The sequence below is a fragment of the Anser anser genome, assembly GCF_964211835.1.
Source record: "Anser anser genome assembly, chromosome: 13".
NCBI classification, from domain to species: domain Eukaryota; kingdom Metazoa; phylum Chordata; class Aves; order Anseriformes; family Anatidae; genus Anser; species Anser anser.
The window spans coordinates 7,128,702-7,146,875 of record NC_139734.1 but is presented as its reverse complement, the minus strand read 5'-3'; the positions used below and the strand labels follow the sequence as shown (position 1 = coordinate 7,146,875).

Below are 18,174 nucleotides of genomic sequence, written 5' to 3'. Positions count from 1 at the left end.
CATTTTGAAGTCATTAAATAAAAGGCATTGCAAAGGGACAATGCGATGTTCCTGCCACACTATGTAACACATAACAAGAGGTAAAATACGAAATCAAGGGAAAGCTCAAATCCCTCCTGAAGCTTATAAAGGTGAGCGCTCTGCCTTCAGGTTCAGACACAAGAACTGTCTTGAACGCACTACATGGATTTAGGATAAAGAAACAATTGAGCTGACAAAAAAGCAGTTGCCTGTTTCTTTGCTTGAAGAAGTTTTAGCAGTCTGATCAAAAGCTTTTGCCTTAGTGATAAACACGTACATGTACACTGGGACACACATAGCTTTGGTTCTCTTTATGAAGAATATGTTGAGTGAAGATCTGACTTGGGTCCTTCCACTTTTTCTTTTTCCTTCTCCTGTTACAACTGAAACTATTTCATCATAAAGCCTTTAATACTTTGGGAGGGAAGGGTGGTGATGAAACAGCAGTCTCGAGGAGCAGAGGATGTAATTCAGCTTTTGGACATCAGAGCAGAGCTTACTTGCATTTCCTTCACATGGCAGCTCCAGCATGCAGAACCACTGCTGTGCTGGGAAAAGGGGCACCGTCTGCCTCCGGTTATCTTAGACGGAGGCATTACTGTTGCTGATAGAAAATAATTTACGAATGTGTGAGTGCTGCTAGGGTCAGGGTGTGGGTGCGATTCCAGATCACTGCCTTGTGTGCATGACACACTCTCAGCTGAGCTGGTAGGGATTTGTAACTGGAGGAAGCTGAGAGAAGCAATCCCAAAAGCCAGATTTTAACCTGAGAATGAAATGAAACCTTGTGTATTCAAATGAAGACCTTAAAATTAAGGATCAGAGGCCAAACACGCATTTACTGTCAGGCCCTGGAAAGAAATGTGATGTGCAGAGACTTGCTGAAGCTGCTCTGGAAGCATTTCACAGGGGAAAAAAGCCAGTCCTACAATACGGAGTTTGTTACTGTAGACCCCAGTGGGGATTTTGCTGTCATTGCACAGTAGAACTACAATTCTGACCCCTCAGAGCCCAACACTCCAAGCATGGTAAGGAATCAGGGTGGAGAGGAATGCCAACCAGAGGAAAGTTTGCAGATTTTTTTTTTTTGTTGTTGACTCTTTAAATACACCTAATATACAAACTGGCCAGCCCCAGTACCACACCTAGCACCCGGCACCAACCTGCTTGGCAAACTGGGCAACTGATGGCTGGTTCAGTTCCTGACACAGCACCACGGGCTGGGGCGGCTCCCAAGGAGGCTCTCCCACTTCCCCTCGCCCATCCTCATCTACCAGACAATGTCCTGGGCAATAAAACTTGTTTCATTCCTTTTTTTCTTTAGGGGAAAGGAAGACAAGACAATAACGTCTGTCTATCCAAGATCAAAAGCTTTTCCTGTGTATCCCTGCATTTATTTAGCTCACAGGAGGCGGTTCTGATCGAGGTTTGTTTTCCTCCAGGATGTTCTGTCTGCCACCATGGACTCCTGCCGGCTGTAGATCACGCAGTGTGGGTGCTCTTGAAGCTGAGCTGCAGTCACTTGGCTCAAGCCAGGGGAGTTGCTTTATCCTCTGCTGAAAGGATGTGGCATGTATTTGTAACAGCTCGGTGCAACAGTCATCCCCACCCTGTTCCCATCAGTAAACATGGAAAACAGGCCAGTTTACCAAACAGGGCCTGCCAAAAACTAACCACACAGATAAATATCCTTAAAATATTTGTTTCATGGGAATTTTACCACCGAGGGTGAAGGACATAGGCTTTACATCTCTGTTACCAGTCCTCGCTCGCCTCCCTGGGACAGGACAGGGCTGTGTTGGAGAACAGCTAGGGGTGAGGGTACTTGCAAGTAAGAGACCCCACGTCAGGCTGCAGCCAATTTGGGGAGTTCCCTGGAACAATTTTAACTTATGTTCAATATCATTTTGATGGACAATGCTGTGGGGCTTTTCCAGCCCAAATGATTATTAAATTGTTGAAACAAAGTGAGCCAAGAATCTCAGATTACATTCCTGGGAGCTGGGCATCCTTTCGGCAGCTGGAAATCTGGCTTCTTCCAGTTGGTGTCAAAGCCCAATATTTATTTAAAGCTAGGCTTTATAGTGCTCTTTACTGTGTTTACAATATTTTCTTTCGATCTCAGGGATGCTGCCAACTCATCTTAGCCAAACATGGCTCCTAAAATCTAAAATTATTCCCTCGTCACACTCAGCCCATTTCTGGGGGACTGAATAAGGAACATATCAACTGATTTATACATCTCAGAGCTGGCCAGCTATCAGGCAAGGTTGATTGGCTGCTCCATCCCACGAACACTAAGAATCATCTATGCCGAAGCCAAAATTAGGACAGAGCCCTACCCAGGAAACAGAAATAGCTTCATTACCCCAAGGGGAGCTGAAGCCTGAGGCTGGCTGAGACACACAGGACGCCCACCCATGGCTGGGAACCAGAGCCTGTCTTGTTAACCTCACCCCATGGGGGAATGGAAGGAGGCTCAGTGAGAGGCACACGTCCTGCGGTCCTGCCAAGGAGCGGGGTTATTCCTGCTCTGCCCGCGCTGCCTGAGCAGCCTTCGAACAGCCCGGTACATCTGACTCACCAGTAACTCCAGGAGCAGACCGACTGGTCAGTAAGAAATGGCCAAGGAAGTGGATGGCCATCAGGTTTTTTGCTGGCTACTGGGGAAAAGAGCAGAAGACATTTGCTGAGAGAAGAAGGTGGATGGACAACAGAAAACAGACCCTAATGTGTGGCAGAAGAGCAGCGGGTTGGTGGGCAAGATGTGCCGGATCTTTAAGAACAGGTTGGTCCTGACAGCTGTCAAACCACAGACCCTAGAAGCAGCAGCGAGCTTGATGTTTACTCGGATAACTGCTTGATCACCAACACTGATCTGATCAATGTGTAACGTCATGAAAAAAAATAAGTGACAGGAAGAGAAGGACGGAACAAACAACTGGAAGTGAATCCTGACTTTTTTTGTGCTCAGTACGAGCCTTGGCAGTGATATGCGCAGAGAGTCATCATTAGAGAGATGTTTCATGTCAGCACACAAACAGAAGAAAGAATACTCTACAAACTATAGAAATATAATACAGAAATAGATAGAAATGCTAAATAGATACAACACTGGTGTACAGTCTCAAGAGATGTGCCATAGTTTTGCAGGACCAATGCAGGTAGAGCAGTAAAGGTCTTTCTGTCCACCGATAGTAACAGACCCTGCACAGGGCATACTTTGAGGCACTCTTGCATCCAGGAGACAGAGTGCCATGTGCAGCAGACAGACCAAAATGTCATTGTAAGGAAGACCAGGAGGTCTGTGGCTGCTATGACAGCCTGAAGAATTAAGTGTTTACTCCTTCTTCTTTCATATCAGTGATAAAGTCCTAGTTATGTTTGCAAAGGAAAAAGAATCGCATTCCCCACGTCTCCTCACTTGCCTTCTGGTTTTGTACTCTGAAGCCCTCACACACACACATGCACACAAAAACTAGAATTTACCTTGAAAAAACAAACAAACTAAAATCTCCCATCTGGCACATCCACTGAAGTCCAAGAGCTTGGACTTTAAGGGAAATGCAGCAGTTGAGAGTTACTAACCCTGAGCTGCAGCTCTCGTGCTTGTAATACAAATGCTTCCAACCCTGTCCTTGCCCTCACGCTGCTGTGCAGACACACCCCTGCTTCTGTCACTCAATGCATTTTTGTCCAGCTCCTGCTAAAGCTGCAGGTAGCCAGGGCAAAGTGAGAAGTTCGAGTTGCAACCACCTGCCATCACAGCGCCAAGGAAAGAAACACCTTTATGCACTGCTCATCTGCAGAGCTCATTACCACAAAATGTCACCAAAGTCAAGAGCTGCGCAGCGCGGTATGCACAAAGGGAGGACCCACAGTTGCACAGAACTATGTAAAATCGTGTAGTGATAAGGAAACGTGCTGTAAGGTGTCCACAATTAGCATTTGGCTCAGGAAGAAAATTGGCTCAGAGAGCAGAGCCCATTAGGGGCAGATGGCTCCACCATTTTTACTTAATGGAGTTGTCCTTTTCCTCCAAGGTACTGCTACGATACGCCGACAGAGACAGGATACTCAATTCCATACTGATCTCAGCCGTTACAGAAATTCCTTTGTTTCTGTGTCTCAACAAGAATGGCTGTGTGTGTCGTTTGAAGAATATTTATTTTATTTATTTCCCATCTCTTCCTCCCTGTTCTCCATTTTATGGATCTATTGGCGCAAGAGTTGGATGCTTCAGCAAATGAGGTTAACCTCTGGCCATAAATTACTGCTCCCTCAGGAAGAACTGGTAATAAAAAAAGGAAACTGCCACAACTACTGCGGAGAACAGCAAAGGCCGACAGACCAAGGGCTGCGCAAATTACAAAACCACCAGCCACTGAAACCCACACCAGAACTACCTGTGTAAATAATAAAGCGTGACATAAACACACACAGAACTGCAATCAGTTTGGCCAGAACAATCACGCACATGCCAAGAAAAAGGAGCAATTTTCCCACTTTCCCTGGAGTTTGCCAGAGAATGGGTCTCAGGGCCTCCGTCACATCAGAGAGAACATGTGGCAATCAACCACTGGCAGCTTTTGCCTGAAAAGAGAAAAGATCAAATCACCTGTAGGATTGCTTTTAACTACCATGTCATGCTAGAATACCGAGAGAGCCCTTGGGAACAGTGGTCTGCCCAGGATAAATCGGAGTGAATGCACGGTGCATTGAGAGATGCCCAACGAGATTTCCATACCAAGATTGTGGGCTCAACCCACTCCATGGCTGGGACTTACCTGGGTGAGTTTACAAGCCCATCTTGTGACTGTTTAAAGGCATGAGGAAGAGAAAAACAACTAATTTATGATTAATTCCCCTGAGGCATCTCACATTGACCTTCTGAGCATGGAGGGACCAAAAACTGAGTGCCATATGGAAGAAAGTTACACGGGTCAGCTTTAAGAAGGGAAAGGAAAGAGAATTAAATTTTGCAGGGCTATGGCTAAGGGAGATGCGGTTTCTGAATGAGGTTTTCATGGTCTTCATGTGGGGTTGCATGTGCAGGTGGCTTCTTACACCATCATGGTGAGAACCCAGAATGAAGCATGAGTGTGGGTGAAAACAAAACCTGAACTAAGCATGGAAATAAACAGACTCAGACACTTGGGAAATTTGTCTCAGAAAGACTTCCTACATCTCCCAAGTAAGACAGCTTTCTGCTTTGCATCTCTTCTTTTTGGGCAGATGGAAAACTCTCCTGGAATATCTTATGGGTTTATGGGAGCCAAACCCATCCCCATCTCAACAGCTCACATTTCTACAGAACTGGCCTGTTCCATCACTCCCCAGAGCTTTTTGCTCTGTAGGTGCAGAGGAAGTTATTGCTTCTTTTTTTTTTTAGCGTCAGTTTAGAGACTGACCTCAGCTGGAAAAGGTTAAAAAACCAAGTGATATGGAACAGGTTCAATGCTAGGACTGGTTAAGCAAACTGGAACTTTCCAGCCTGAAAAATGGGCAACTAAAGGAGGGAATAATGTAGGTCTATAAAAACACCAGGTGACACAAGGAGGGTGAAGAAGCACCAGGAATGGAACTGCAAAACTTGGGGAGCGGTAAATGAAACTACCAGGTGGCATGCTGGAAAGAAACCAAAGGAGATGTTACTGCATGCAACTTGCAGACAGGCTGTAGAAAACTTTCCTGTGGATCTTAAAAGCATACAGGCCCTCAAGAGGAGGTTGGTTAAGGTCATAGAAGAGAAAGCCACCAAGAGTTATTAAGCAAAAAGACACCACCTCTCACTCAGCATGTGCCCAGACAGCTGGAGGCTGGGAAACTAATCCTGGAAAAGACTATTTCCTTGCTGCCTTCTTAAATGCCTCCAATTTTAGTCACTGTGAAAGACAGGCTGATGGAGTAGATGAATCTTTGATAGGATGGACTATGGCTGCTCTTACATTCTTAAATGCTTTTGTGCTAGATGGGGAACGTTGCAGGAAGCTGCTGCTCCCTCACCTCTTCCTTTGCTGTTCCTAACTGTCTTATTTTTTATGAGCATCCTTTAGATACACGCTGCCCCACTGCAAGCATCTGCAGGCAAGCATCCCATGGGTTGTAAGCCTGCCTCTCTTCCCCTTCCTGTGCAAAAGCAGAAGGAATTTTGGAGGCCAAAGAGAAGCTTTGCTGCCTTTCTGCTCAGAACTGCATAGGCTTTGGTGTGCTATGGTGTGCGGACTGGCTGCTGAAGGTACACAGGGAGCTGGCTGCTGCCATGCTTGTTGGCTCTCCTCCTGATTTCCAGCTGCTAAATTACATTAAAAGAAGCTAGGACTGTAACTGAATAACATGACTTTTCTGCGTACTGAACTACTGGAGTTGTCAGAAGTATGCATCCCATGGAAAAGAGGAAGCCAAGATATTCATTCTGGGCAATAAAGTGTTCAGTGGATACTCACTATTAAAATTTGATCCATGTTTTTTCTCCTTTTCTAGACCATTTTTCCTATCATTTTTTTTTTGAGAGGTTGGAGGACTGACATCAACATTGCTAGAAGATTGAAGCAGTAAATAATTCTTTATCGCCGTAACATTGCAAACTACTGCGAAATCTCTATTGCTGTCCAGGCCACCACTTGTAATAAGCTACTGCCAAAGAGGATGGCAAAAAACAAGTATTAGCAGCTGACCTTGGAACATTTTGCTTGTCATTCAGGGGCACAGCTTCCTTGACTCAAAGAAGAGGACAAAGAACAGTTATATCATACAGAATTGAGTTAATATCAGAGCTGTATGAATGTCATGACATTACTTGTCAAAGGGACATCCAAACTTCAGCTTGGGTGTCTGGGGCTAGGAGAAGGGATTTGAGAGATGCTATTACTCACTCATCAAGCTGAACATAGCATCATTTTGATGTTCATGGGACTAAAAGAAAACCTCTTCCTGAATGATATATGCTTTAACACAGGCTAATAATTTCAGTATACAATTGTTGACTGTGCTCCAACAATCTATGTAGACGACTCATTTGTTATTCAGTTATACGGCTTGGAAAGACAGCTGGATTGTATCAGCATAGCTCCACTGATTCTGCCAATATACACTAACAGAAGACGCAGCTTATATATTTTTAAACAATTTCTGTAAATCAGTGTTAGATTCCTACAGAACCTTGGTGGTTTCCTGCCTATTAAATTTTAACAGAGTGCATAAAATCGTCAGAAAGTACCCTCTGAAACTCTCTGTTACATCTCTGTATCAGCTTCCATCTGCCAGCCTCTGATACCTTTATGCATTTTAATAGTCCCTTACTACTGAAGCAGTCCCACTGGAAGCGATGGGTTTTCTGAGACCACTGCAATGCACCTATAATAGAGTAACAAAAAGCCACTGAAAGAGCATAATGGAGCCAACGTAGCTGGGGAATAGAAAGATGTAATGACTCCTACCCCCACAGGTACACCTGCAGTACAATCACATCTCCTTGAAAAGGAGATATTGCAATTTTCAAGTCCTGCACCTTGCCTCTTTCCGCATGAACTGTCATCACTATTTCATCAGGGGAGGTGGGAGTGACATTATTACCCAAAGAAGTACATTCCCTCCAGTTTGCCCCCGGGTCAGACCTGATACTCCCTGGAGTATCCCTGTTGCAATAGATGTCAGACACCGAGCAATGCAATGATGAAAACTACGGAGCACAGAGAGCAGTACACAGCTGGGGACAGCACAGTAGCTGGGCAGGGACGTCGTGCAAAAGCAGTTGATGGAAGGCAAGATGGTATGGCTGAATGGGAGTCAGGAGAGCTGAGGGGAAGACTTGGTTATATATGTTGGGGCCATGGGGATCTGGGGGAGAAAAAGGAATTAGAAAGTGTGGTTTTGCCTTTGGCTGATGTGAAAGCAACAGTCAAATCTTTCTAGAGCAGCTTTGCTGCCAGTGCTGGTGTTCATGCTCACTGGCTCCAGAACGCAGCATGTGGCAGGTGGAAATGGGAAGTTTGACTGTGAATCCTGCAGAAAAAAATGAAAGAAGAACTGCTTTCCTTGCTGCTCTGGGATAATGCCGGGAAGGAAGAGGCAACGCCCCCATCAACCCATGGTGCTGGCAGGATACCTCACAGGCTCATTTCCCAAAGCTGCCTCTTCCTTCAAAAGGAGTTGCTGGTTTAATCCTTCTGGGGACTAAAGATGTCACCAGTTAAATCCCAATTCCACCTGTGCAGTGTCAGTTTATGGACTGGGAATAAATCAGTGAAATTTGCTCCTTTAAAAGGCATTTATGATCCCGTAGGAATGTTATATGAGAGCATAACAGCATGGAGTAAGGGTGACACACTGTGTGGACAGAGAGAAGTGCAATTCCTCCCCTCCTTCCCAATTTTTTGAGAGATTTGGTCCTTTTCTTGAAATCTGAGTCTTGACTGAGGCAAGCCCAGAGCAGTCCCAGTGGAGCTTTCTTGTGGTCCCTTCCCAAGAACCAGCCAAAGCCTCCCAGGTGAGCTCCTCCCTGCTGCAGCAGCAGCACCACCCACCTTCACACCAAGTGCTCTCATCTTGGGTTAAGCCAAAAGCAAGGGGCTATAAATCTGAGGACGTCCCTGGACTCTGGAGAAGATGAGGAGTAAGCTTTGTGACCTCCTGTTGCCACAAACCTGTAAGTAACAAGGGACACAGCTTCAGAGCAACTCTGCAGTTAGCTGGAGATGGCAGTTTTTCCAAATGTCAGCATGGGCTCTGCACTGCATGGAGAAATGGAGCAAATCTGGCTCAAGGAGCTTAGACCCAAGAGAATAAAGACTGAGCAGCAGTTTCACGTTTTGGTTGCACTTTTAAAACATTCTGTGAGCTTAACCCTCATCAGAAGAAAGCACTACCTTGCGCACAACTGAAAAGGTTGCTGTGAGCAGAGATCTCAGTCCTAATTGCCAAACACAGCAGCCAAGAGACTAAGACAAGCATTGGTGCAAAGACACAATAAGAGGAAAGAGAAACAGAGATGACGAATGCACAAACCAGTTTTCAGAGCCTGCCCTGCTGATTTTTAAATCTTTCTTTTTCCTATTGAACACCCTTGCCACTCCTACCTTTCAGTGAGTGAAATCCCTGAAGTATTTTTCATTCTTCCCAGTGCCCAGAAGACAAGGAACCTGTATATAAAAGAGCCTTGTGGCATTGGTAGGGATGTTAAGGATTTTATAAAATAACTGATTTTTTCTTTTCTTTAAATGCTAGCAACCAGTCCATGAGAGAACAGGTGTCTGGCCTCTATGAAACATAACAGCATTTTCTTTCAGAGGCGGATGATTTTTGTCAGCATCATCTGCTACTGAGCATTATGCACAGACACAAGCAAAATTCCCCTGCCACAGCATTCATACTTTACTGTAACACAATTTCAACTCTGTGTCCTAGGACCAGTTAGTCTCATCCCTATGCCACGGCATCACAGGAGGCTGTAGTGACAACCTTCTCCCATTTAGCCCCAAAGCACATTTTCACCTTTCCAGCAAATCTCATATCTTCTGCCAGGCAGAGACTGCCTGTCCAGGATAACTACGGTATTCAACAGCCAGTGCCACTGCAGTCTGGAGCACAACTTTCACGAGAACCCTGAGTCTTCAGGATATATGCTTGACCCAGCTTTTCAGATAAGGAGGGGGAGGAAAGAAAGATTAAGTGACTTTTCCAGGAACACACAGGTGGGCTTTGGCAGAGGAGTAGTTTGAATCATGCTGCTGAACCAGAGGCTAATGCCCTGACAACTGGATCATTCCTCCCATCTGATGTCTGACATCCCGCTGAGTTTAACAGACTGCTGATGGAGACACTTGGAGAAGGAAGAGCAGCAAACAGCACGAACATATCTGACTTCGTTTACAGGCAAAATAGCAGAATGCAGTCGCTGAGAATGGCACGGTCTCGCCAGCTTTTTTTTTTTTTTTAAAGGAAACAGCATCCAAGAAGTGTGTATTTTATCTCTGAAGCTCGTGGCACAGACTGTGCTGAACCAATGGCCTGAGCACAGCTCCCCGGCTGGGGCAGTGACTCCCAGGAGACAAAGAAGAGCCTGTTGTCTCCAGCTCCGCACAGCCGTGCTGGTCCTGAGCGCTATTCCTGGCCCCGCGCTGACTCACGCGGCGACCTTGCTGAGAAAGGCTCTTACATCCAAGTCTGCCTGCCTGTTAAAGCCATCATGGTCTCCTGAGGTTGCATTCTACTCGAAGTACAGATGATGAACATGAAATATTCCTTCTGCTTTCCTTCAATACCCACCCCTGTGGCAAGTAGGAACTGGGCAGATGGATGAAGCTGTTCCACTGTCTCCCTCTGAGCTCTTCCTGCTCCTCCTTCCTTAATTTTACAATTAGCTGTGCCCACGAGTCCTCTTTTTGCAGTGCCCCAGGGCTGCACCACATCCTTCTGTCATTAGAAGGGCACACAGCAGCCTTGAGGCAGGTGCTTATTTTCTTGAAGTGCTCTCTGTTTATATTCACAGCTGTTGGCTGTCACACTCTGTGCTCTTCAGTGTGGCACCTCGTCCTTTCTGCGTAGTGGTGGCTTTGGCAAGAGGACGCCAAAGCTGCTTGCACACTGGCTGGTTACAGAGAGGCTTTCTGCTGGGGAGCTAGGACAGGTTTGGGTTTTCTGCTTTGAGATTCCAGTCTGGCTGCTGCTGCTGACCTGTGCAAGGACAACACATGACACTCACATTATTTTATTCCAGACGGGTCACACTTTCTTAAAAAAATGCACCATAAGCAGATTTCCTTTGCCATCTTCCTAATAACACTGTGTTCTGTTAAAGGCAAAAGGATTTTTAGAATCTAGTTTATTTACTGCTAGCTATGTTTCTTCATCTAGGGCCAGAGCCAAAACTCATTAAAGGCAGTGGGAATCTTCCTATTTACTTCTATTCACTTCCATTGGCTTTAGCTCAAGCTTTTATTCAGTGCCTCTCAGCCTGGACAATGAAGATCAGTGATGGCAGTTTCACTATCAGTGTCTTTGTGCTACCATCTCTCATTTCTAAAACCTTCAGCACAATGTCCATTTGTCTTTAGCAACTGCTTCCTTTCAGATTTCAAAAATAAGTAAGCCTATGGAAGAAACATTTCTTTTGGCTCTGCATTGGCTGAGAGCTCATTTGCAGACATTTCAATTTTGGTAGACAGTGTCTCTTTGATTCTCTCCACCATCTCAGTACACCAGCCTGCTATTTTTGCCTCACAGGCTTGGCTGCACTGAGTCATGTGGCTCTGGTTTACTTTGGAGCTAGTGTAACCAGCGATAATCTCAATGCTTGTCCTACGGAGACAAAAAACATTTCTTGTGAAATCTAGCAGGAAGATGGCATCTCGATGAAAGGACTGCTGATCTTTCAGCATATGCAACAGGAAGAAAAAATAGTGTCATGATTAAGTGGCTCTCACATCACTGCAAGCTTATCGTACGCTGTACAGCTGATGGGCAGCAGCGCAGGGCTGTGGAGCTTTTTTGGATGGTCTGTCTGGTGAGTGGGACATCTGGGACAGTCCTGGTCTCTCCCCACTGGCCTTCCAGGTCAGCGCTTAAGGGAACACCTTATGCTGCTCCAGCTGCTGTTCTGTGGTTACTGCAATCACAGACAGGTAGCAAACAGGTGGTGAGAATATCAGCTGGCGCAGGCGGATCCAAAACTCTTCACTGCAGGGAAGGCTGGAGTGGGGTGCAGCATCTGTAATACAGTTACTAAAAATCTTCAGATGAAGCATCAGTAATGCTCAGCGATGAACTGGGGCACAGTGCCCCTCTGGTGCCAAGTTAAAAAGCTCATGGCGCAAGAGCCCAGCCCTGTGTTGTGGGCTGAATTAACCCTAACACTTTCATGATCGATGTGGCTAGTGTCTTGATTAATGCCAGCACTCTGAAATCACTAGTGTTTTTCTGTCTTGACACTGCCAATGCCTACCTGTGCTTTTTCTTCCTCTCAGACTTTTCTCCCTCCACTCCAGTGACTTGAGTCAGACAGTTTTAAGTGGTGAGCATGCTTTGGGGATGTACGCAGGAACTTTACAGGGAACATCTGCAGAATACGACGGACGTGCACCATGTTTATCATTCTCAGCCTTACTGGTAGAAAAATCCTGCTTTATCCTGAAAGAGAGAGAAAGTGTAAGAGGGAATTAGAATCCAAAGAAAAACAAATAAAACAAGCATTCTTGGTCGCTCGCTCTGAGGCCTACAGCTGGATGAAACCCATTTTTCTCACACTTTGAAGTTCACATTCTGGAGAGGGAAAACCTTTCACATGAAATCTGGCCCCTGACTGAGGAAGGTCACTGCAAGGAAAAGATTTGGATCAAAGTACCTCAGAGGGATGGAATATTTTTCTTACCTCAAATGCTGTGTGTGGCTGAAACCTGGCTCATGAATTTCTTCCTCATTAGGTGGGTATCTTTGTCTTTCTGCCACAGACTCTAGCAGAACAAAAGTGATCAAACCCTGTGTCGGTCTCCTGTTGTTGGTGGCTATTTATTTTCCTTAACATTTCTCGTTTTGTACTCTTGGCTCAGAAGCCTGTCTAGTGCTCCAAACCACTTAATTCTTCCTAAGAGCTGTATGGGCCCAAGGCCTAGATTATATTTATAAACTGTAAGGATCTCCCCAGGCAGCCTCAGTTATAAAGGATTTGAGTCAAACAGCTACAAGGAGATGCTCAAAAACAACCTCACAGAGGAAACACAAAGAGATGGAACATCACACATTTCCCGTGTTAAAGTTTAAAAAAGCAGACTACAGTTCAAAGCGACAAATAATGGGAGGTGAGTAATCTTTATCCTTTAATCTCCGGTTTCCAGCAGAAGGATGAAATGTTCTGCTTTCTTCTGGTGTCTGAACATATCTGTTTAAGAGGTGTTTTCAGGCAGGTCCACACATTGTTCCACCACTGCAAGTGCCATGAAGATTGTCTGAGGGGAGAGTGTCAGGGCGGGCTGGGACTGGGGCTTGGATGGCAGTGGATGCAGGCAGTGACGATCCTCAACTGGACAGCAAGGGAAGAGCCTGCCAGGATGCTAGGCAGGGGTGGATAATAGGCCCTCTGGAAAAAAATGCCTCATTCTTGACAGTTTTTAACCAAAAATATGATTGCTTGGAGTATATAATTTATACTTTTGCTTTGTTGTTGCTGTTAAAGTGACTGACAGGCCTCTTCCAGCTTTGCTTTGTGGCTTTGGATGATTCATTAAACCCTTCTTTGGCTTCTTTTCCCTTCATGTACGCAAGAGAAAGGTGCACTGAGGCTCTATTAAGGACTGTATGTGCTTCCTGCCCAGCCCCTCTGAAGCTGCCATCCCACAGAGGAGCACCAAGTCATGAGAAACATGCCCATGGCTCTGCTGGCCCCACATCTTTTGCTATCAGGCTTCTAATTGCCTATGTGCTACCGTGTATTTGAACAAAGCTGTGCAGGAAATGTTTTTCCCAGCTAGAGAAACATCTTGTCCCCATTCTGTGTTTGAGCCAAATAGGGTTTGCATGAAGCCTTTTCTTCCTTTGTTTCCAAAACAAAGGAAGGAATAAGAAAATGTGTCTAAAAGAAGCCGAACGCAGAGGCCAAAGGGCCGTCAATGGACTTGTTGAACAGAGGACTCCTACAAAACATGAGAAATCACAGTAAAGGTGATTTAGCCTAATTCAGGCTAGAGTCTTGAAATCAGACCTTGCACACAAAACATCACAAAGTAGGACACGAGGCTGAGATGGTGCTTCCTCTCCCAGCAACTGCATCCCAAGCAGAAGTAATTCCAAGCTGAGTCTTCCCACAGAAGGTTTCTGTTTTGATAACATGCCATTTTCCAATGAAAAATATTTTCATCAAAAAGTTCCCCACCCTGTTTGCGCATAGACTGCCAATGTTAACTTGTCTTTAGATCCCCAAGGGACTACAGGATGTGTGCAAATAAAGACAGCCTGACCAGACTGCGGAGAGAGGCACACCCAGCGACGGCCTCGCAGCTCTCCTCGAGATTAAGGCAGCTACTGTTGGCAAAGCTTCTCATCTGTGCGAGGGATGAGGTGGGACTGGGGATGGGCAATGTACCCGGTTAACTGGCTTAGGGATCCATATGTAGCCAGCTCCATGCCTGTCCTGTAGGTCAGCATACGCCTCCAAAGCACCCATCAAATACGCGGATGAATTCATGCACTGTTTTATCCCAGAACGACGCAGCCAAGTGCAAGGCACACTTGCAATGTCCTGCCTATTTCCACCATCTCGTCTGGGTGCTCAGATTTACAGGACATGGTAAGCCATACATCCAAAAAGGGCTCTAAGTCCTCTTAGGAAAATGATACAGAATTCCCTGATACAGCACACTGAAATGAAAATCCATGGGCCTGCCAACTCACAGTCCTTGAAGGCAGTCACTACCCTTCTCCTCACCTACCAAAGACCACAAGCACAGAAAAATGTCTTTAAGTTCACTGGCATGTTCTGCTCGCTTCTCTTTCTGTTGGCACATAACAAAACTCAGCTCTGGAAGCCCAAGCCAGCACTCACTAGTGCAGCACATAGCTGTGACTATCAGCTCTCTCCAACAGAAAAGGCAAGAGCTGCTTTGGAGAATGCATCTATTTTGCAGAACAAGCCTCTGGTTGGGATTGTTGCCCTCAAGCTGATAGGAAAGGCTGTCTTTGCCTCAAAGTGCCTCTACACGAAGGCACTTCATGTAGAGGTCAATACCATCCATGGACAGAAGATCCTCCAAGGGATGGCCAAGCAAGCTGCATGGTCAGAGCCTCCCGTCAGTGCAAGTTTTTCGTAGACTGCCTCGGCCCTACAAAACACACAGCGCTTCATGATGCACGAGGCCATAGCTCTGATATTCTGGCCAAACTCTTACAGGTTATTGCTTTCCATCCCAGTTGCCTAGTATTTCCACCAGACATATCTTCACTTCCTTGTTACTATTATTTTATTTATTTATGACCACACTGATACAGCTGCCATGTGCCTTTGCAAAGGTAAAAGCATTTAATTAGGGAGTGAAATAACCTTTTCTAGCCCTACTTCAATTCCCATGAGTATTGTGAGGCAAAGACATTTGTCAGTACTAGTAAGGAGCTTTGCGTTCCTCAGATGGAATAACTGTCACAGCAAAATGAGTTGTACTATTATGAAGAGGTTCTAGTCCAGTTAGCAAATTGCTTTTTCCATCTGTAGAAATGGAATGTGCTGTTGTGTTAGGGAAGTCTGCTATACTTAGGGTTGCTATAGGCATACGAGGATGTTCATGAACAAAACTTGTCATTCTTACAACCTCTTTTTTTTTTGGCTTTGCATATTTTGAGGGGAAAAAATAAAAATAATCTCCAGGATCATTTGGCCAGGTTCTTACACTGAATTACTTGTGAAACTACACACTACAGGCATTTAGTCTCCATTAAAAGATCAGTTAAGTTTATCAACAAATAAAAGACTACCTGGGGCATGACATAAACAAAACATAATTTGTTAGCAGTTGTTCAATAGCCTCAAACAAATTCTCAAACACCTCCCTGTAAACTAAAATACAGTTCAGTTCTTTAACTAAGCTAGAATTTCTGTTCTTTAGTTAAGCTTCATATACGATTCGTCTTTACTATTATCCGTAACTATTTAAAAGTCCATTACTGCAACACAGATCTGGAGGAAACTGTATGTTCTAAAAAATAATTTTACGCATAGAAAATGCATTTGTCATCTTAAGGATGATCTGGGCCTTGATACGAAAATTAGCATTAACTGGTTTGGATGCAGCTCAAGGCAAGGGAGGTATTGCCTTGAGTTTTTCCAAGGGCATTTACAATTCTTCAATTTGTTCCCAATGGGGTAAAATGTCGTTCCAATTTCCTTAGGTCATCTGTAGTAGCAGTTATTTAATATACCTAATCCTGTTCCCAATAACCCAGTTGCATCTACCCTTTTTAGAGACCAGCTAGGGTTAAAGAGAACTTTTTGTCCCACATTTTTAATTATATAAGGGCCTGTGCTGAAGATGGAAGGAGTCAGATTAACGTAAGGCCGAATTGGTATATTCTTTTTTGTATTGATAATTCTGTGCCTCTGTAACCCCAAAAGACAGCCTTGAAGTTCAGCCATTCTTAGAGAATCATTCCAACTCCATTCATCTTTGGAAAATATTTTGTTTCCATGTAGAACTAAAGTAGAGAGATTTAGGTCCTTTTTGTTTTGGGATGTTCTAGGGCTTGTCCTGTACTGTGACAATGCATGGTTAGATGTCACGGTGAAACACCTCAGCTCCATGCACAACCACAGCAGCTAAGTTTCCTTTAAGGCCTGTAGTTGCATCAAGGTCAGGGTAAAGCATAGCTTTATTAATCTAAACTGTTGGTTTGCGATTCTCCAGCTGTCCACATGCAGTTCACTCAGGATTGTTGTGAACACAAAAGAAAATAAAATATGCTTGGTTGTATTCAACCGGCAGGGTTCGGAAGAGGGTGAAATAGCAATCTTTGACTTCCCATGTGTAGGGAGTAGTTAGCACCATTGCTACTGTTAGATGCACAGAAGGCTTTCACTATCTCTGCCATGTTTGGAACTGCGGCAGTCAAAGGTGTGGTGTTAGCATTTAACTGTCTGTAATCCACTGTAAAACGCCATTGCCTGGTTGGTTTCTTTACCGGCCACACCGGTGAATTGTAAGGTGAATGAGTCCTTTTAATAATGCCTCTTTCTTCCAGTTCTGTTACCACCCCATCGATCCCCATAAGTGCTGCTGCTGGCAACAGATATTGCCGAACATCAGTGATTTTAGTGGGGGGTAAGGGTATGGATATTTGTAACAGACTCAATCTCACTGTGCCTGAATCCCTTTGATGTGCCATGAAACTCCACACAGTTCCATCAGGGAGTTTCCACACACGGCCACGCAGTATGTCAAATCCTAAAACAGTATATGCAGCACCAACTAGTACTTCTGCTCTGATTAATTTTTGTTCCCCTGGCAGCCAGAGTGAAATTTTTGCGGTGGGGCATTGTGCACCATCGATTCCTGTGAATTTAACCCTGCGTCGACCAGGTGTTATGCTCAGGGTTTGTGCTGTCTCATGTGTAATTACTGACATTTGGGTCCCAGTGTCAATAAGAAAATTTACCAATATTTTTCGGGGTCCAACGGGAATGGCAATGATAGGGTCAGAGTGTTCATTAGAGAGCCATTGAATTGTTAATACCCGCCGAGCAGGGTGGCTCACTGCCCTCCCCGGGGATAGGAGTTTTTTTGCTGAGCTACTGCCTCCTCAATTGGGCTCAGTGCAGAAGTTGCAGTTTCCTTATGGGTTGGGGGTTTTCTGGTTAGGCAATTCTCCCCAGCTGGAATATTTTTCTTACCAGAAATTGGACTAATGTACAGAGGTCCTCCATAGAGGCACCACGCAAGAATGGTCGGGGTGCATACAAAGCTAGGGCCAATCAGGGAGTCCACGGATGAAAGGGGTTAATCGAGCTGGGTCAATAGGAGATAACATTGGGGATTTCCTGAACTCATCTCTTTCATATATCGCCTGAATGCAGGCTGCTCTCTGTACTGCTACAGCCAGGTCAGAATAGCTTGTGGCTCTAATTTCCAGTGGTTCCCCTCTCTCCTGGGGATCTACACCACTTGCCCAGTATGCAGCCCGTGCAGTTATAGAGTATTTATGGTCTCCTGGTGTGGTGGTTAAAAATACTCCAGGTCCCCAAAAGCCTCCTGCCCCTTCCTCACTCAACATAATTTGATCTCCTCCTTCAAGAGAAACTCGCCACACACAATCAACTTCCAATTCTCCTGACCGCCTTGAGAACTTTTCCTGTATTTTAACCAACTCTGCTGGTGACCATGAAATCGTTCGCACAGTAGGGCAGATTTCATCATCATCATCAATGGTAGTCTCAATTTTAACTAAAGGTCTCAAGGAAATCAATTGAGGTTCAGAATCAGCGATCTCTTTGACATCATCATCACTGTCAAACCAAAAATCACCATCCCAGCTTTCAGGGTCTGCACTATGCATCAATCTACGATCCTGCTTAACCGGAGCAGAAGGCTGTATTCTATTTAACAGATGACTAAACCGCTCCAGCAATTGTTTAAGATGATTATTCTCACTCACAAGTTTATCATTTTCAGTCACAAGTTT

General features: G+C 45.0%; 1 protein-coding gene across 9 annotated transcripts in view; it reads right to left on the bottom strand.

The window, feature by feature from the left end:
- Window positions 1-18,174, bottom strand: part of LOC310880783 (uncharacterized protein) — a 302,960-nt gene that overhangs the window by 46,429 nt on the left and 238,357 nt on the right. For 5 of the 9 annotated variants that reach the window (XR_014571915.1, XR_014571917.1, XR_014571918.1 and 2 more), the window contains one exon: window positions 1,428-12,147. The gene's annotated coding sequence lies outside the window, so the exon portion shown is untranslated. The remainder of the gene's footprint in view (window positions 1-1,427; window positions 12,148-18,174) is intronic. The other 4 variants (XR_014571916.1, XR_014571920.1, XR_014571921.1 and 1 more) reach the window with 4 other exon arrangements.